Source organism: Gorilla gorilla, chromosome 4 (assembly GCF_029281585.2).
Source record: "Gorilla gorilla gorilla isolate KB3781 chromosome 4, NHGRI_mGorGor1-v2.1_pri, whole genome shotgun sequence".
NCBI lineage: Eukaryota > Metazoa > Chordata > Mammalia > Primates > Hominidae > Gorilla > Gorilla gorilla.
The window spans coordinates 179,940,120-179,960,875 of NC_073228.2; the positions used below are offsets into that span (position 1 = coordinate 179,940,120).

Below are 20,756 nucleotides of genomic sequence, written 5' to 3' on the forward strand. Positions count from 1 at the left end.
AATGACAGAAATACTTGTATAACTATAAAGTAAAGCAGAATTCTGGTTATTGAATCACAGCACCTACTGAAAGAAGTTCTCAAGTTCTGATTGAGTTCTAAAATTTTTTGAAGATTAGAATTCTTCATATGTAAGTAAAAACAATTTCTGATGACCCATTTCTAGTCCATCATCTAAAGAAGTATTTAATCTGGGCCATGCATGGTGGCTCACGCCTGTAATCCCAGCACTTTGGGAGGCTGGGGTGGGTGGATCATGAGGAGTTAGAGGTTGTAGAAAGCTATGATCATACCACTGCACTCCAGGCTGGATGACAGTGGGCCCTGTCTCTAAAACACAAAAAAAACTAACAAAAAAAGTGTTTAATCCATAAGATGACCACATTTATAGGAGGCTCCCGGCAATCTTAGCCTGAAGCCATGAAGGAAGACACAGTGTGAAGGCAAGTACAGGCTGTCCTCTGGCAGCTGAGGATCAGGACAGGATGTGGAGTGAACATCCGCATCAAAGCTTTATTGCCTGGATTGGAAAAAAAATTCCTATCTGTAGGTCAGCCTTAAAATACACCATTTCATAAAATATTGATTGTCTTTCCCATATTTTGAGCCCATGCAATTTGTGCTACCTGAGGGAACAGTATTGTGTCCTTGATTTGGTGAGATCAGTAGCTTTCTTATCTTATTGAGTGACAGCTACAGAACTCAGAAACAGAAGCTGCATATTAAGCAAATTTATATCTTTCTTGTTATAATATTATTGTGTATAAGAAATAGAGATGGCCGGGTGCGGTGGCTCACACCTGTAATCTCAGCACTTTGGGAGGCTGAGGCAGACGGATCACAAGGTCAGGAGTTTGAGACCAGCCTGGCCAACATGGTGAAACCCTGTCTCTACTAAAAATACAAAAGGCAATAAGAGGTTCTATGTGGACTTTGAAGGTCGTCTCTATCAATTTGAGGTTGGGAAGAACAGTTGTTGACATCCTTTAGCTGTGTTACAAGTACAATTTTGTTTTTTACTCAGGCAAGAGAAAATGTGTGTGTGTGTTAAATACAGTCAGCCCTCTTTATCTGTGGGTCCTGCATCCTTGCTTTCTACCAACCTCAGATCAAAAATATTCCAGAAAAAAAAGGATGGTTGCATCTGTACTGAATATGTACAAGCTTTTTTTCTTGTCATTCTTTATGCAGTAAAGTATAACAACCATTTACGTTGCATTTCCATTGTATTAGGTATTGTGGGTAATCTAGAGATGACTTGAGGGATATTGGAGGGTGTGTCCAGGCTGCAGGCAAGTACTATGGCATTTTATGTCAGGGACACCTACAGAGTTTTGTCTCCAGCCATGGTTCCTGTATAGTTTAACATTTCCACACGCTGAGGGTGTGATGGGTCTGAGTTGGGTTGGTCCCCCATGTTTGAGGAAGTGTGCCCATCATGATTGTACACCCTTGTTGTAAACTCCGGATATGTCTATTTTGATATTTAAAACATTTTCAGGTTAAGTCTGAAAAATGCCAAGATAGTAACAATATTTTAAAAGGGAATTCAGAAGTATTACTATAATAATAGAACTCATTATTAGAACATTCTGATAGTAGAAAAGGAAGTCTATTTATTTTATAAAATTGTCAGTTCAGCTTAAGATCTAATAGTCTTTTCCAATTAGCAGCAACTTAATTGAGACTACCTCAAAAGAAGAATTTAACATTTATTTTTGTAGAAAAAAAGCAATTTTAAAATAGCCTGGGAAAACTTAGCTAAGTTTTCCTTAATCCTGACTCCTAATTTGTGGCTAGAAGTGGCAATGATATGAACATAAGTTGTGCTATTTGTTAATATATTGCTTTTCATAAATCAATCCCTTTTTTGTAATTAGGTAAAAAGAGAAGAGAAAGACATTCTTGATTTTGGTGACTAGAGTTGTAGATGCTGGAATCTTTGCCACTAACATTGATGAACCAGATGCACGTCACCAGCCCATCACGGTGATTCTTAATGCCGTTAAGTATGAACATACAGTAAAAAACTGTTGATAGAATACATCGGTCTCATGAAATGAAATGTTTTGGTTAAGGATTTTTTAAACGAATTTCACATTACACAACTGGCTTTACTAAATCTGAGTCTTGTATTTCTGAACAGGGCACCATGGCCCGGCACTGCCACGTTTTCCAAGGAACCTGCCGGAGCTCCTGCGGAAGCTGCTCCTCGGGCCGATGGAGTCCCTTCGCTGGTAGGCCCTTCTTCAGTCACCACAGGATGCCTGCCATTCATGAGCAGGAAGGAGAGGACGGGCTTTGAATAAAAAACAGGTAAGTTTCCAAACTGCTTTTTTTCATCAAGATTTCAATCTTGGCTGGGCAAAGTGGCTCACGCCTGTAATCTCAGCATTTTGGGAGGCCAAGGCGGGCAGATCATGAGGTCAGGAGATAGAGACCATCCTGGCCAACATCATCTCCTCAGCACCCAGCTCAGTCATTTAGACAAAGAAAATATGTAAGATGGCCGAGCACGGTTGCTCACGCCTGTAATCCCAGCACTTTGGGAGGCTGAGGTGGGCGGATCACGAGGTCAGGAGGTCAGGAGATCGAGACCGTCCTGGCTAACACGGTGAAACCCATCTCTACTAAAAATACAAAAAAAAAAAAAAAAAAAAAAATTAGCTGGGCATGGTGGCAGGCACCTCTAGTCCCAGCTACTCGGGAGGCTGAGGCAGGAGAATGACGTGAAGCCAGGAGGCGGAGCTTGCAGTGAGCTGAGATCGTGCTACTGCACTCCAGCCTAGGCAACAGAGCGAGACTCCTTCTCAAAAAAAAAAAAGAAAAGAAAGAAAAAGAAAACACGTAAGAAATAGTTGCCAAAATAATTGAATACAGGATCTTCAACTGAGATTATTTTCTTTGTTAGGATCCAGGAAACATTTGTGAGGCCATTTGGACTTCAGTGTGAAATGGTGTTAAAAGATGAAGTCATTTATTCAAGAAGTAAACCTCTGCCACCTGGACTGTGCTCAGACATTTCACTGATTTTGTTTAATAAACATTTTCTGGCTTTGGGAGGTGTCTCTCTTGGTAGAACACAGTGTCAAAGATGGACAAGATGGACACATAGTCCATTATTTGGTATTGTTTGTGTATGGGAGCAGACCACAAATTAATGTTTGGAGAACAATTTTGTCATAACACACTGTTGAGGCTCAGTTGTGCAGAACTGGAAAAGTCTTTCAGCTTGGCACATGTCCTGATTCAGCCTTTGTTTAACATATATTCCAATCCGGATTCTATCTTCACTGGCTACAAAGACCACCTGATACATGCACCACGACACAGGAGCTGCTGGAGAGGGGGTAGTGTTATCACCTGAAACTCACAGCCATATTTTTCAAAAGCCAGCTTAGAGAGAGGTGTACTGGTAGCTGCATAGAGAGAATATGCAGTCCATCCATTCTTCCCAGTGATGTACATTTCTCAATCAGTAACCACGTGGTATACCAGCCTTGAGTGTCACATCTCCCAACCATACCAAATGGATCACCTAACTGGAGGTGGGGGGGGGGGGCCCTCAGAAATGAGATTTCGTATTTACTGTAAAATTGCATTATTTTTTCTTTTGAGGTGGAGTCTCACTCTGTTGCCTGGGCTGGAGTGCAATGGTGTGATCACTGCTCACTGCAACCTCCGCCTCCTGGGTTCAAGCAGTTCTCCTGCCTCAGCCTCCCAAGTAGCTGCAATTACAGGCGCATGCCACCACTCCCAGCAAATTTTTATATTTTTAGTGGAGACAGGGTTTCACCATGTTGGCCAGGCTGGTCTCAAACTCCTGACCTCAGGTGATCTGCCCACCTTGGCCTCCCAAAGTTCTGGGATTAAAGGTACGAGCCACCGCAACTGGCTGAGAATCTTTTTATTTGCTGATTTGTCTCTTGTGTATTTTCTTTGTTCAGATGTCTCTTCAGATCTTTTTCTCACTTTTAAATTGTTTTTTAATTGTTAAGAATTTTCTGTCTAGTTTAGATATAAGCCCTTTATCAGACATGTGTTTTGCAAATATTTTCTCCTAGTCTGTGGCTTGTATTCTGTCTCTTAACAGTCATTTTATTTTTACTTTTGGAACTAAAGAAGAAGAATGGTCAGCTTTCCGTTATTCTTGTAACAGTAATGGCAGAACCAAGTCTGCTAATGCTACATTGAGCAAAGAAAGTCACCTGGTCAAGTCCAACATTAATGAAATGGGGTAGTACATGCAGGCGGCGTTGGGGTTGGGGAGGGAACAAATGCTTCTTGAGAGTAATATAATCTGCCATACCATCCAGGAACCTACAATGGCTATCTATTACCTTATTCTCTGGTTTGTTTAATGTTCGAATCTTTCCAAAAGATCCTTCAACCTTTCTGGAAGAATCTAATCTGATAACACCATCAAAAACACATTACTTCTTTTGGCATAATTTAAATTGTAAGACATCATTCACATTTATCAATGTTACATATATGAGAACTCACCCACCATATTCCTCCTTGAGGAATTACAGCATGTAATTCTATAACCATTTTTATAATCATCTAACAATTTTATAATGGATTGGTTGCTTACTATCAATTTTTTAAAAGTCATGGCTTCTCCAGTCATTTCTTGCTTATCAAAATTATTTCATGAGATGGGTCTATCCTTGTATATTTGAAAATGAGGTTTGCTTCCTTCTACTTAAAAAACAACTTGAACATACCTGTTTGGATCACATGGTCTTGTCCTGATAACTTGGAAGAGGTTGCTTCAGCATTGTTCTTATTGTTGCGGTGGTGATTATTAACATTGTTTCATACTCTGTTTAAAAAATTAAAATTCTACACGAGACCAATGTCTTCTTTTCAATTCCAGTACAGTTTTCAGAAGTAACTAATGCTATTGGCTTTGTGCATTGTAATTTCAGACCATTGTATATGTCCTTAGTTATATGTACAGTATACACACATATGTGTCATATTATTCCATTTTTTCTAGCATTAAACATTGCTATGGAAAACTCTCAGAAAAATATTTATTTGAACAGAACTTTTTCTTTTCTCGGATGTACCCTCCTTAGGAATCTTTCTTTGATCCTTGAAGTTTGGTAACAACTTTAAATATGTGTATCCCAGCTGGGAGCAGTGGCTCACACCTGTAATTTCAGCACTTTGGGAGGCCGAGGAGGGTGGATCACCTGAGGTCAAGAGTTTGCCTGGCCAACATGGTGAAACCCTGTCTTTACTGAAAATACAAAAAGTTAGCCAGGTGTGGTGGCTGGCACCTGTAATCCCAGCTACATGGGAGGTTGAGGCAGGAGAATCGCTTGAACCTATAGAGACAAGGTTTCACCATGTTGACCAGGCTGGTCTCGAACTCCTGACCTCAGGTGATCCACCCACCTCAGCCTCCCAAAATGCTGGGATTACAGGCATGAGCCATTGCACCCAGCCATACAGGAGCAAGTTTAAAAATTAAATATTTATTTGAATAACAAGCTTACATTGGAGCTGCAATGTTGGCAATCCAGATTTTGAACACGGATCACAAAAAGCATGCATAAAATCCTACTGGCCCAGAGAACAAAACACTGCTCAGAATTAGGCGAAATAGCTGCTACTGTTAAGAAAACAGGCCTGAAATCAATATACAAGATTTTAAAAAATGTATTGGCCGGATGCAGTGGCTCATTCCTGTAATTCCAGCACTTTGGGAGGCCAAGATAGGAGAATCACCTGAGGTCAGGAGTTCAAGACCAGCCTGGCCAACATGGTGAAACTCCGTCTCTACTAAAAATAAAAAATTAGCTGGGTGTGGTGACACATGCCTGTAGTCCCAGCTACCTGGGAGGCTGAGGCAGAATAATTTCTCGAACCCAGGAGGAGGAGGTTGCAGTGAGCCGAGATCATGCTATTGCACTCCAGCCTGGGCTACAGGTGAGACTCTGTCTCAGGGAAAAAAAAAAAGGTATTAAACACTACCATATACAGAACAATCTTTGTTATTGACTATATTTAAAAATCATTTTGCACAGTTAATTATATATTGCAAATGAGCATAATACATGAACTTCATTTTGGAAGGCAATTCCTTGTTACACTAAAAAACATCTAATTTCAGCTGGGCGCGGTGGCTCATGCCTGTAATTCCAGCACTTTGGGAGGCCAAGATAGGCAGATCAACTGAGGTCAGGAGTTGGAGACCAGCCTGCCGAACACGGCGAAAACCTGTCACTATAAAAATTAGCCGGGCATGGTGGCAGGTGCCTGTAGTCCCAGCTCCTTAGCGAGGCTGAGGCAGGAGAATCGCTTGAACCCGGGAGGCAGAGGTGGCAGTGAGATGAGATTGTGCCACCGCACTCTGGCCCGAGCAACAAGAGCAAAACTTGGTCAAAAAAAAAACAAAAAACAAAAAAACCGGCCGGGCGCAGTGGCTGACGCCTGTAATCCCAGCACTTTGGGAGGCCGAGGCGGGTGAATCACGAGGTCAGGAGTTTGAGACTAGCCTGGCAAACATGGTGAAACCCCATCCCTTCTAAAAATACAAAAAATTAGCTGGGTGTAGTGGCGGGCGCCTGTAATCCCAGCTATTCGGGAGGCTGAGGCAGGAGAATCGCTTGAACCTGGAAGGTGGAGGTTGCAGTGAGCCGAGATCGCACCATTGCACTCCAGCCCTGGCAACAGAGTGAGACTTCATCTCGAAAAAAAAAAAAAAAAAATCCTAATTACATCATATTGCAAATATCTCGTTTTTCCTGTCAATAAACAGTTAATAGTATTACTGTAAATATCAGGAAGGCTACAAAAAGATAAGATTTCTTTTGGTCTTCACAGTGTTTTTTATGCAGTGAAGCACTTACTGTATTGAACAGAATGCAGTACTAGAAAATGTCCTGGGTGTGAGATGCTCTTGAGTGCCAAAACTAGGCTTTTCTTTTCTTTTTTTTTTTTTGGGATGGAGTCTCACTCTCTCACCAGGCTGGGGTGCAGTGGCGCAATCTCGGCTCACTGCAACCTCTGCCCCCCGGGTTCAAGTGATTCTCCTGCCCCAGCCTCCCGAGTCACTGGGACTACAGGCGCCCGCCACCATACCCGGCTAATTTTTTTGTATTTTTAGTAGAGACGGGGTTTCACCATGTTGGCCAGGATGGTCTCGATCTCTTGACCTCGTGATCCACCCACCTGGGGCCCCCAAAGTGCTGGGATTATAGGCTTGAGCCACCGAGCCCAGTCCAAGACCAGGCTTTTCAAATCAAAGACAAAGGAATCATGCAACCCTCTTACAACTGGGATACCATCCTGTGCCACTTGCCAATACTGTCTTTCCAGAAAACCATTCAAGACACTAAAAAAAGATCAGACTTATATGATAAACATACATAAAATGAAAAGACACCAACTGCTATTTGACACTACTATTGGTAATGCCTGTCATATGTGAAAGCACTTTTATTTTATTTTTTATTTTGAGACTGAGTTTCGCTCTTGTTGCCCAGGCTGGAGTGCAATGGCACCATCTCTGCTCACCGCAACCTCCGCCTCCCGGGTTCAAGCGATTCTCCTACTTCAGCCTCCCGAGTAGCTGGGATTACAGGCATGTGCCACCACGCCTGGCTAATTTTCTGTATTTTTAGTAGAGACAGAGTTTCTCCATGTTGGTCAGGCTGGTCTCGAACTCACAGCCTCCGGTGATCTGCCTGCCTCGGCCTCCCATAGTGCTGGGATTACAGGCATGAGCCAGCATGCCTGCCCATGAAAGCACTTTTAAAAAGAGAGCACCTCTGCTGCCTGGTCATATTCTGTACCTGTTCCCAAACCCTGAAACCAGTGATAACAATGGCTGCGTGGGCATTGAATGTGTACATGATTCCTGCAGCTTTCCTGTTGACCTGGACCATGTTCATCAATGCTTTTTGGTACATTAATTCTACATCTTCTTGGGTGACCACAGTTTATGTTTATTTCATTTTTCAGGAATGTCCAGCCACTGGTGCACAGCCATTGCCACTTGTGCCCCCAGGGGATCTTGTCAACTCCAGTATGTCCCCCCAGCACTGTGTTATCTGGCATAATAAATGTAGTTGGGCTGTAGTTGTAGTGACTCCTCCCAAAACAACCCAGGAGTTTAATACTGGCCACTGGTTACAGACATTGCTGCCCCTTCCGCTGCGGCTTTAAAAGCTTATCTAATTGGCTGGGTGTGGTGGCTCAGACCTATAATCCCAGCACTTTGGGAGTCCGAGGTGGGTGGATCACCTGAGGTCAGGAGTTTGAGACCAGCCTGGCCAACATGGTGAAACCCCATCTCTACTAAAAATACAGCAAATTAGCTGGGCGTGGTGGCGCATGACTGTAATCCCAGCTACTCGGGAGGCTGAGGTAGGAGAATTGCTTGGGTGGCAGAGTAAGACTCCGTCTCAAAAAAAAAAGTTATCTAATCAGGGACGTCACCTTTCCCTGCCAGTCATTGTGTTACCAATGAAAGAAAACATATTCAAATCAATTTTTAGTTCAGAAAATGTTTCTTTCATTGTATCTTTGAATTTTATTGTTCTGCATTTTTTACTTCAAAAACACCTACTATATGCATTTTTTCTCTCTTGTTTCCTTTTTTTTCCAAGAAATGTTTTTGTCCTTTTGATTTTTTCACTGACCATTACCATTATTTATATACCATGTACCTGGAGAGTTTCCAACGTTTCTCTTTGGTCTGAGAAGATACTTGCTATGATTTTCATTTTTTAAATGCTTTTTTGAGATTTGTTTTGTGGCCTAAAATGTGGTCTATCCTGGAGAATGTTCTGTGAGCTGATGAGAAGAATGCACGTTCTGCAGTTGGTGGGTGAAATGTTCTGTAATTACCTGTGAGGTCCCTTTGACTTCTCTTGGAGTCAGTCTGGTCTTTGTTACTTTTCTGCCTAGAGGGTGTGTCTGTTGCTGAAAGTGGGGGTTGGAGTCCCCAGCTATTATTGTCTGTCTCTGTCTGTTGCTCGAATAACTCTTACTTTAATAACTGGGGCTCCTGTGTCAGGTGTGTTTACATTGACAACTGTCCTACCTTCTTGCTGAATTGATCTCTTTATCGTTTTATAATGACCTTTATTTTCTATTTTGTGCTTTTTTGACTTAAAGCCTACTTTGTGTGACAAGCATAGCTGCACATACTCACTTTTGGTAACACCTTTCATTTCTTATCTTCATTGAATCTCACTTCTTCACATTTACCAAAATGTCTACTTTTGAGCTGTGGCACCTCTTTGAATCTTCAGATCCACCACATGCTGATCAAGCCTTCCTTTTTGTCTGTACTCTGAGGAATCCCAAACAGGCATTTTTGCAAGAAAGTCTAGGAGGGAAATATAAATCTATGTGTCAAAAAAATGAACATAGAAAATAATGTGTCCTGGTTAACAAAAGTTCTCATTGTAAAGTGTTATGCACAAGACTACGGAATTTCATGTGCCATAAATAAAATTGTCTTGATTTGTCTAAAACTACGTTTTGTCTAAAACTACTTTTAAAAATTACATGTTACTCTAATAAATGTATTTTTGAGAATTTGGTGACTTATTTCCTAGATCTCTTTCTTTAATTTTAAATTAAATTCCAGCATATTTTGTTTGTGTGAGGCAGAAATTTAAAAATAAATATGCAATTATTCACTCCAAGAAAAGTAACAGGCAAGGCAAGGGTTAAAAAGAAAAGAACAAGTTTTCCTCTGCTTAGCAGCTCACTTCAAGGACAGTTATTAGATAAGGCTGTTTGAGAAGCCAAGGCCAAAGGAATGGGCTCCAGACACCCCCTCTTCCAGAGCAAGGATGAAGGAAAAAAAAGAAAAAGACAATTTATTTTACTGTTACTCTTTCCCCAGCCTTCTTAAGCATGATTATGTTTTACAAATGTCCGTATTTAGCTAGTTCCTGTTTTTCTTTCAATGCAGCTACAAGGCCACTGGCTATGCAAGGCCACAAGTTGTGCTATGCTCTAGATTATGTGACCTGTCATATGATTAGCTGCTTTTGTTTTATTTATTGTAAGTCCACTTACAAAAACCCCGCTCTGTCTTTGTTTAATGCTCAGCTTTTTGGATGCGAATCCACTGAGCCAATGTGTACCTAAAATAAACAATCCTCCTGTACTCTCATACCAGTCTCTCCAGTCCTCAGTTTCCTGCAACATGTTGTGTGTGACTTTCACGTCATAAATTACTTAGTTTATCAATAAACATTTTGAATGGATCTAATGGATTGTGTGGTTGTCTAAACGTTAATAGTCTGAAGACATCAAGCGGGCAGGAGCTGGGCAGGGGTAGGATCATGGTGCAGGCAGGACCAGGGTGCAGTGCAGATGGGCTCCAGTAGGAGTGGGGTGCTGGTGGGGCAGGGGTGGGGGTAGGTGTGGGGGGCGAGTCAGAGCAGGGTGCTCCTAGGAGTCGGGTGCTGGTGGGGTGGGGCACAGATAGGAGCAGGTTGCAGGTAGGAGCTAGGTGTGGGTAATATTGGGGTGCTGGTGGGGTGGGGCATGGGTGGTATGGGGTACTGGTAGGGCAGGGTGTGGGTAGGAGCAGGGTTCAGGTAGGGGCTGGCGCTGGAGTGGTGGGGCATGTGTAGCAGTGGGGTGCGAGTAGGAGCCGGGTTCAAGTAGGAGTAGGGTGATTGCTGGGCTAGGCATGTGTAGGATGGGGTGCTGGCAGGGCACGGCACTGGAAGGAGCAGAACGCAGGTAGAAGCAGGGTGCTGGCGGGGCACGGCATGGGTAGGAGTGGAGTGCGGGTAAGACTGGGGTTCTGGCGGGGCGAGCATGTGTAGGATGGGGTGCTGTAGGACTGGTAGCAGTTGGGTGCTGGCGGATTGGGGCGCCTGTAGGATGTGGTGCTGCCGGGCAGGGCAGCAGGTAGGAGAAAGGTCCATGTAGGAGCTAGGTGCTCCGGGGCTGGACGCAGGTAGGAGCGGGGTGTGGGTAGGAGCAGGATGACAGCTGGGCCAGGCCCAGGAAGGAGGAGAGTGTGGGTAGGAACTGAGTGCTGATGACGCAGGGCCCAGGTAGAAGCGGGGTCCGGATGGAGCAGGATGCTGACGGGGCACGGCACGGCGGGGTACTGGTGGGGAGAAGCGTGTAGGTGCGGGGTGCGGGTAGGATCGGGGTCCTGGAGGCGCGTGGGAGGATGCGACGGAGTGCGGTAGGGGCAGGGTGATTGTGGGGCGGGGGCGGGTAAGATGTGGTGCTGGCAGGGCCGGGTGTGGGTAGAGCAGAGCGGTAGGAGCAGGGTGCCGGTGGGGCGGGGCGCGGTTAGGACCGGGCAGGGCAGGGCGTTGGTAGGAGCGGGGTGCCAGCAGGAGTAGGGTGCAGGACGCGGGTAGGATCGAAACCTCATGCTGGAAAGGCCACCAGTAGCCTGGGTCCCCGTACCTCTGCAGGCGCAGCCGCTCTTTTCACCTGGTGCGCCAGCTTGCAAGTCGTGCATTTACCTCTTTTGGCTGCACAGAGAGGGCAGGGAAGCCTCGCGGGTATGCAAGATCGGGAATGGCTGGGGGTGCGACCAAGGGGACTTGGAGAACCGCCCCGCCTCCCCAGGTTCCCCTGGTAGAGCGCACCACCCCCCACCCCCGCGATTTTTCAGAGGCCCAGGCCCTGTGGAGCTGGGTCTCTGCGGAAGGGGTGGGGACCGGGCAGAGGCAGGAGGACGGAAAGAGCTGGGCAGGGAAGGGGGCCAAGAGAGCCCTTTCTCAACATCCAGGTTAGTGGATAGGCTGGGGGTCCTGCAGGGCTAGCCAGGAAGAAATGTAACCATGTGTGGAAAAACAGGAATTGGGGAGGGGCGAGGAAGAGGAATTGGTCACCCGGCAGCAGGTGGTGGCTTAGACAATCACAGGGGCTGAGGGGCTGGCTTCTCACTGCCAGGTCCTGGGCTGGTAAGTTTCTGGGACCTCAGATGAAACAAATGTAACTTTCTTTAAGAGTAACAGGATCGATTTCTCTGTTTATTCAAGGAAGCTGTGTACATCGGGTCTGTGGGAGAATTGGGCACCTTTCAGCCTCACGGGGGGAGCTGTAAGGGTGGGCGCCCTTCCCCCCCTCTACACAGGCGCACTCTTAGGATGTGGGACGGGCGGCAGAGGAGAGCGGGCAGCAGAGGAGAGCGGGCAGCAGAGGAGAGCGGGCAGCAGAGGAGAGCGGGCAGCAGAGGAGAGCGGGCAGCAGAGGAGAGCGGGCAGCAGAGGAGAGCGGGCAGCAGAGGAGAGCGGGCAGCAGAGGAGAGCGGGCAGCAGAGGAGAGCGGGCAGCAGAGGAGAGCGGGCAGCAGAGGAGAGCGGGCAGCAGAGAGGAACTGGAGCCCCAAAGACCCTAGTTTCCCCCAAATAAATGATGGCCATGAACATATTCACCTCACAAGGAGAAGCCGGGGGCCTGCGCTGGGGGGTTGTGGGCTGAGGTTGGAAGTGGGTTTTGGGCCTTTGTGGGGAAAGTCCTCTGTTCTCTCCCCATCCCCTAGCTGCCTCTTGAGGTCCGGCCTGCATCTAGGCACAGAGGGATGGAGGAAGGGAAGCCCATGCGGCCTTGGGGTGGGAGGGCCTGGGAACCTGAGCCTGGGGTGCCCCCGGGCCAGCTGCTCCTGTCCTTGCTGCGTCCCACGTGCACGTCCAGAAACCAGGAACCTGGAACCTGGTGGGGCTCAGGGCTGAATCTGCAATCTGCACATCACTCTGCAGATTTGAAGTCAAAGTGAAGTCGCCCTCGCAGGCAGGATGGAGAGCTGCCAAGACAGGGTCTGGCTCAGACTCAGCCAACCAATATGTCCAGAGCCGGCCTGCTGAGGGGGAGGTGGTGGGGGGAGCCTGGGAGCAGGGGCAGCCAGCCCAGGAGGGCTAACCTGGACCAAGGGACCAGGTGCTGCCTGCCACCCACCCTCGTCAGGGGCTGACAAACCTGCAGTTGGCCACAGGGAGCTCCCCAGGGTGCAGACGGGTCCCATCTCTGTGGCTAGCAGATACCCAGGCTGCACCCTCACGCCTATACCCAGGGAAGGGAACTGATAAGGAGGGAGAGGCTGGGGGCGAGGGGTGCGTGGAACTTTTGGTGGCAAACAAGCTCCTGTGACTGTCTTCCAGGAGAATGAAGAGGTAAGCGGGTGAGTCTGAATAGCCCCCTCCCCACACTTCCCAGGGACCACTCTGGCCAGACCTTGGCTGACGTGCACAAGCTGAATGTCTAGCTCAGCTCTGTGACGGCCTCGAGGCCCATCTGAGATGGCAGTTCCCAGAATCCGAACCACTTCTCCCCTGTCTCTCCACCCCACCCTTGGGGAGCTTGAGTGGAGACCTGACACCATGGGGGGATACAGCCTTCTCCTGAGAAAAACGTCTGTAGGGGATCTTACATGGGTGCACCCTGCACGCTTGCACACATGCACACACCTGTCTCCACATATGTGGACACACATGCCCATGGGTGTATATCTTTTCCCACGTGCACGTCCAGGAACCTGACCAGAGGGTCGTCCAGTAGAGGACAGAGTTGAAGCCTGGGGCCTGCTGGCCTTGGAGGCTGCAGGGAGAGGAGACTCAGCCCTGCCAGGGCCTGGGTGTGGGCTCAGGATCCAGAACATCAGGCAGCAGGAAAGAACTCCTCATCCAGCAGAGTAGAAACGGGGCCCCTCCTGAGGTCCCACAAGGGGAATTTGGGGCCAGGTGGGGTGCAAGGCAGACGTGCCAGCCTGCAACTGCCCAGGAGGCCTGGCCCTGACTTCTCTTTGTCCCCAAGGAGAAGAGGGCCTGCACCCCGGGCTCTGCCTCCCTTTCTTGACACCCCTTAGTCATCTCTATCTAATTTAAAGTATGTTTATGCTATTAATTTTTCAGCACACAATCTTAAATACCTACACAAGGAAAGTGCTACTGTCATAATGCCATGTGAAAATTCTACCAGCAAAAAATTATGTAAAAATATTATGCTAGCTGGCCGGGCATGGTGGCTCATGCCTGGAATCCCAGCACTTTGGGAGGCTGTTTATACACGTTTTAGTTTATTCAGACTTTCTTTTATTTATTTATTTTTTATTTAATTTTATTTATTTATTTATTTATTTATTTTTTGAGACGGAGTCTCACTCTGTCGCCCAGGGTGGAGTGCAGTGGCACAATCTTGGCTCACTGCAAGCTCCACCTCCTAGGTTCACGCCATTCTCCTGCCTCAGCCTCCCGAGTAGCTGGGACTACAGGCGTGTGCCACCACGCCTGGCTAATTTTTTGTATGTTTAGTAGAGACGGGGTTTCACCGTGTTAGCCAGGATGGTCTCGATCTCCTGACCTCGTGATCCATCCACCTTGGCCTCCCAAAGTGCTGGGATTACAGATGTGAGCCACTGCGCCCGGCCTATTTATTTATTTTAACTTTCATCTTAAGTTCAGGGGCACATGTGCAGGTTTGTTACACAGGTGAAATCATGTCACAGGGGTTTGTTGTACAGATTATTTTGTCACCCAGATACTAAGCCTAGTACCCAACAGTTATTTTTCCTGCTCCTCTCCCTCCTCCCACCCTCCACTCTCTGATAGGCCCCAGTGTGTGTCGTTCCCCTCTATGTGTTCATATATTCTCATCATTTAGTTCCCACTTGTAAATGAGAACATGCAGTATTTGGTTTTCTGTTCCTATGTTAGTTTGCTAAGGATAATGACCTCCAGCTCCATCCATGTTCCTGCAGAGAACATGATCTAGTTCTTTTTTATGGCTGCATGGTATTTCATGGTGTATATGTGCCACGTTTTATTTATCCAGTCTACCGTCGATGGGCATTTAGATTGATTCCATGCCTTTGCAACGGTTACACACATATTTTCATAGTTAAAATGCTTTCAGTAACTATTGATGTTTTCAAATTAAAATGTGATATTATTCTCTATTTTAAGGAGTGTTCAAATTTCATAAAATAAATATGCACTCAAATTTAATATGATCAAATAAGTTTGCCCATTTAAACTACTGCAATTCAATATCAGATGGTGTTAAATGGAGTTTGATTATACAATATCAATTGTAAATAGGCTAATGTATAAAGGAAATTATACTTGCCAGATTGTAAATATGAAATGCATGTATTTTGTCACAGGGAAAAGAACTGAAGAACAGTTTGTTGACTGAGGAGCTGAAGGATTAAGTGCAGAGCCACATATATATTTAAAGACCCTGTGGAAAAAAGTTAATGAACAAAAAAGAATTGGAAGAAGGTGAGAGATTACCCAAGACATCCAAAGAATAAAATGACTACTGGGCATTTGGCTAAGCAGGTAAAATTAAGTGCAAACAGGAGGAACTGTACAGAGCATAGAACTTACATGATTAAAAAGTTTAGGGCCGGGCACGATGGCTCAAATCTACAATCCCAGTCCTTTGAATATTAATCTGACTGAGCCAGTGCACCTAAATAATTAATAAATATCCTCCTGAACCTCATCAATCTCTCTGATTCCTTAAAAATCCCACTACAAGTAACTATTGTGTTAGGCACACAAGTCCTAAACAACTCTTGAACACAAAACTTTCAAACCAGGTAAATTTTATCCTTTATAAAATTGGAATAATTTATCAGAGGGTGGAGGGTGAGAGGAGGAAGAGGATCAGGAAAAATAACTAACGGGTACTAGGCTTAATCCCTGGGTGATGACATGATCTGTACAACAAACCCCCGTGACACAGTTTACCTATATAACAAACCTGCACATGTGCCCCTGAACTTACAAGTTAAATTTTTAAAAAGTAAGTTTTTTGTTTTGTTCTGTTTTGTTTTGTTTTTTTGAGATGGAGTCTCGCTCTGTCGCCCAGGCTGGAGTGCAGTGGCACAATCTTGGCTCACTGCAACCTCCACCTCCTGGGTTCACGCCATTCTCCTGCCTCAGCCTCCCGAGTAGCTGGGACTACAGGCGCCCGCCACCACGCCCAGCTCATTTTTTGTGCTTTTACTAGAGACGGGGTTTCACCGTGTTAGCCAGGATGGTCTCGATCTCCTGACCTCATGATCCTCCCGCCTTGGCCTCCCAAAGTGCTCGATTACAGGCATGAGCCACCACACCCGGCCAAAAACTAAGTTTTTAAAAATTTATATTATGTCCAGTACTATGGAATCTGTTCACTGAAACGGATATTTAACATTAAAGGTCCAATTAAAGCAGTTCCAGAACTTAAAAAAGAAAACAAATACTTTTTCTTGGAGTTAAGTTCTATAGCAGAAAAAAGACAAATAAACACAGTTAAATTTTAATGTATAAAATGAAATAATGTATTATAGTATTATTTCAAACATACCATTTTCTAATAAAATATTAATAACTGTATAAGAGATTTTAGCTATTCTTGCACCTAGTCTCAGATTTTTAAATAAGTGCTTTTTAGATTTAATAAATAACATTGAAGGAATGTCTATAAGAATTTACTATCAGAAATAATATGATTTCTGTCACTTCCATGCTCATAAAATTAAACTCTCAAATGTCAAATCTGATTAAATATCAAAAATTACTCATAAAAATGTCATAGCTTGGAAACTGGGACGTTACTGGATTTTATAGCACAAAAAGTATAAGCTTCTCTTTAAAAATCAAAATGAAATATACTGTACTTATTCCAGGGTATATGCAAAGAGCAATAAAATCAAGGAATATGAAAGCAAATAAATTAGGAAGTCAAAACAAGACTATCTGGACATTATATAGAGTTATGAATCTTTATTATTTTAGCTCATTCAGAATATAGTGGTATAGGCATTTTCTAGGATATATGTATAATCCAACAATATGTTTCTGTTATTTTCTATTAGAGATTTCTATTAGATGAACAATAATGTCTTACTTTATATAATGGCTCAAATATAATTTTATATGGTCCTATGTCTGAACACAGTGTACAAAATCTACATAGGTAAAAATGATGCAGCTTAATTTTAAGTAGTGAAGCAAAGCTAACTGTCTTCTGCTCAGAACAAAGTTATTTTTCTTTAAATGCATTAAACATAAAGGAAATATTAGTAGGACTTGGTGAATAACAGTTAATAGTGATAATTGAAACCATCCAATCACCTACCCATATACCATGACATTTATTGTACAGGAAATTTCATCAAAATGCTACATTGTGTAAAATAAAAGCATGGGGCTTGATTTCTTTAGGGTCTTTAATCTTTATGGAAGAATTTTAACCTAAACTAACATTTAGAAAATGAATTCTGATGAAACTTGAAAGATTATGAAATATTTTAATCTCCCTACATCAGGAACTCCGGATAGACTGTTACTAACTGGCTTCCTATGGCCCAAGGCTGAGAGGAAAGGCAAGGCAAACATTTGGTGTCCTATTTATATAATGGAGCTTTTTTTAACAACTCAGATTGTTACCCATCCCATCTTTCAGTAGGCTGGGAAGAAAAATAAGGAAATATTCCTTTCTTTTTAATGCTAAAAAAGATTTAAGTTGTATGTATTTACCGTGTAGAACATGATGTTTTGAAGCATATATACATTGTGGAATGACTACATCTAGCTAATTAACATATGTATTATCACTCACTTTGATCATTTTTGTGATTGAAACACTTAACACCTACTCTCTAAGCATTTCTTAAGAGTATAAGTGATTAAGTGTAATTCACCGTGTAGTAGGTTAGATCTACTAAATTTATTCCTTCTATCCAACTGAAATTTTATATCTTTTGATTAATGTATATGCTGCCCTCCCCAATCTCAGCCACCCCAGCCTCTGGTCACCATAATTCTACTCTCTGTTTCTTTAAGTTCTATCATTTTAGCTTCCACATATAAGTGAGAATATGTGGTATTTGTCTTTGTGCATCTGGCTTATTTCACTTAGCATAACGGCTCACAGGTTCATCCATGTTGTCACAAATGACAGGATTTCCCTCATTTTATGGCTGAATAGTACTCCACTGTGTATATTTACCACATTTTTAATCCATTCATCCGTTGATGGGCACTTAGGCACTTAGCCAAGATTCCATATCTTGGCTATAGTGAATAATGGTGAAATGAACATGGGAGTGCAGAAGTACCGATTTCATTTCTTTTGGATATATACCCAGAATTAAATTGCTGGATCACATGGTAGTTCTATTTTTAATTTTCTGAGGAACCTCCATACTGTATTCCATAATGGCTGTACCAATCACATTCCCAAAAATGTGCAAAGTGCCCTTTTCTCCACAGCCTCACCAACACTTATCTCTTGTGTTTTTGGTAACAGTCATTCTGAAAGATGTGAGGAAATATCTTGTGGTTTTGATTTGCATTTCCCTGATTAGTGATTTTGAGCATTTTTTTTCAGACACCAGTTGGTCATTTGTATGTCTTCTTTTGAGAAATGACTATTCAAGTCCTTTGCCCATTTTCAGTTGTTTTTTGCTTATTTGTTTGTTTGTTTGTTTTTGAGACGGAGTCTTGCTCTGTTGCCAGGCTGGAGTGCAGTGGTGCAATCTCGGCTCACTGCAAACTCTGCCTCCCGGGTTCAAGCATTTCTCCTGCCTCAGCCTCCCAAGTACCTGGGACTACATGTGCCCACCACCACACCCAGCTAATTTTTGTTGTTTTAGTAGGATGGGATTTCATCACGTTAGCCAGGATGGTCTCGATCTCTCGACCTCGTGATCCACCCACCTCGGCCTCCCAAAGTGCTGGGATTACAGGCTTGAGCCACCACGCCCAGCCTCTAATTTCTTTGTTTCTTGCTATTGAGTTGTCTGAATTCTGTATATTTTTTGGATAGTAGCCGCTTGTTAGATGTGTGGTTTGCAAATATTTTCTCCCATCCTGTAGGTTTTCTCTCCACTCTGTTCACTGTATCCTTTGCTGTGCAGAAGCTTCTCACTTTGCTGTCATCTCATTTGTCTATTTTTGCTTTTGTTGTCTGTGCTTTTAGGGTAAAATCCAAAATGTCATTGCCCAGATCAATGTCATGGAGCTTGAGCTCAGGAGTTTGAGATCATACTGGGCAACATGGACAACGTCTTAAAAAAAAAAAAAATTTAAAGCCGTGTGTGGTGGCATATGCCTTTAGTTCCAGCTACTCGGGAGGTTGAGGCAGGAGGATCACTTGAGGCAGGGAGGTGGGGGCTGCAGTAAGCCATGATCATGCCACTGCATTCCAGTCTGGGTGACAGAGACTGTCTCAAGAAAAAAAAAATCATGTCATCTGCAAATGGACAACTCAACGTTTTTCTTTCCAATTTGGATGTCTTTTGTTTCTGCTGCCTTTGTTCTAACACCTCCAGTACTATACTGAATTGAAGTGGCGAGAGGGCATCGTTGTCTTGTTCTGGATCTTCTTTCTCTGTTGATGATGATGCTAGCTGTGGCTCTGTCATATGTGGCTTTTATTGTGTAGTTGCACATTCTTTATATACCTAATTTGTTGATAGTTTTCATCACTAATAGATGTTGAATCTGTCTAATGCTTTTTTCTGCATATATTTAATGCTCATGGAGTCATACAGTTTGGAACTCTATCTCTACCCAAATCTCATGTTCAACTATAATCCCCAGTGTTGGAGATGGGGCCTCTTGGGAGGTGATTGGGTCATGGGGGCAGTTTCTCATGGTTTAACACCATCCCCCTTGGTGTTTCTGTGGCAATAGCAAGTTATCATGAGATCATGTTTGAAAGTGTGTAGTGCCTACCCCCACCCCTCCTGCTCCAGCTATGTGATGTGCCAGTTTCCCCTTCGCCTTCCACCATAATTGAAGCTGAGCAGATGCTGCCATGCTTCCTGTACAACCTATGGAACCATGAGCCAATTAAACCTCTTTTCTTTGGAAATTAACCAGTCTCAGGCATTTCTTTATAACAATGCAAGAATGAACTAGTACCAAAAATTGGTACCCAGAGTGGGACACTGTTTTGAAGATACCTTAAAATATGGAAGCAGCTTTGGAACTGGTAATCATCTGAGGCTGTGAGGGTTTGGAAGGCTCAGGAGACAGGAAGATTAGGGAAAAATTTGAACTTCCTAGAGACTTGTTAAATAGTTGTGACCAAAATGCAGATTAGTGATATGGACAATGAAGTCCAGGCTGAGTAGGTTTCATATGGAGATAAAAACCTTATTGGGAACTGGAGTAAAGGTCACTCTCATATGCTTCAACAAAGAGACTGGCGGCATTGTGCTCCTGCTCTAAGAATCAGTGGAACATTGAACTTGAGAGAGGTGATTTAGGGTATCTTGTGGAAGAAATTTCTAAGCAGCAAAGCATTCAAGATTTGACCTAACTGCTTCTAAAAGCCTATGCTCATATGCCTGAGTAAAGAAATGACTTGAAACTGAAACTTATATTTGAAAGAGAAGCAGAGCTCCAACATTTGAAAACTTTGCAGTCTGGCCATGCAGTAGATAAGAAAAATCCATTTTCAGGGGGAGGTATTAAAAGCAAGTTGCAGAAATTTGCCCAAGTAAAAAGGAGTCAATTGCTAATTGACAAGACAATGAAAAAACAGCCTCAGAAGCATTTCAGAGACCTCCATGACAGTCTCTCTCATCATAGGCCTGGAGGCCCAGGAAGACTGAAAGGCCTTATGGACCAGGCTCAGGGCCCTCCTGCTCTGTGCAGCCTCAATACATGATGCCCTGCACTTTGGCCACTCCAGCTCCAGCCATGGCTAACAGTGGCCAAGGTACAACTTGGGCTGCTGCTTCCGAGGGTGCAAAGTGTAAGCCTTGGCAACTTCCACATGGTGTTAAGCCTGCAGGTGTACA

General features: G+C 44.1%; 1 protein-coding gene and 2 long non-coding RNA genes across 23 annotated transcripts in view; 2 read left to right on the forward strand and 1 right to left on the reverse strand.

The window, feature by feature from the left end:
• The window catches only part of LOC101130871 (protein FAM153B), a 44,726-nt gene extending 41,667 nt beyond the window's left edge, over positions 1 to 3,059 (forward strand). For 7 of the 21 annotated variants that reach the window (XM_055386286.2, XM_063706979.1, XM_055386295.2 and 4 more), the window contains 4 exons: positions 61 to 130; positions 1,880 to 2,003; positions 2,146 to 2,315; positions 2,911 to 3,059. The gene's annotated coding sequence lies outside the window, so the exon portion shown is untranslated. Of the gene's footprint in view, positions 1 to 38; positions 131 to 1,232; positions 1,292 to 1,879; positions 2,004 to 2,145; positions 2,316 to 2,910 lie in introns of all 21 variants that reach the window. The other 14 variants (XM_055386275.2, XM_055386274.2, XM_055386293.2 and 11 more) reach the window with 6 other exon arrangements.
• Positions 3,060 to 4,729: 1,670 nt separating this feature from the next.
• LOC129533404 (uncharacterized) lies at positions 4,730 to 11,530 on the reverse strand. The gene is made up of 3 exons (XR_008679616.2): positions 11,415 to 11,530; positions 9,175 to 9,351; positions 4,730 to 4,827 (listed from the first exon to the last, which is right to left on the reverse strand). It is a non-coding gene; the product is annotated as an uncharacterized lncRNA (long non-coding RNA).
• Positions 11,294 to 19,792, forward strand: LOC129533405 (uncharacterized). The gene is made up of 3 exons (XR_008679619.2): positions 11,294 to 11,742; positions 15,114 to 15,231; positions 18,926 to 19,792. It is a non-coding gene; the product is annotated as an uncharacterized lncRNA (long non-coding RNA).
• The last annotated feature ends 964 nt before the right edge of the window (positions 19,793 to 20,756 follow it).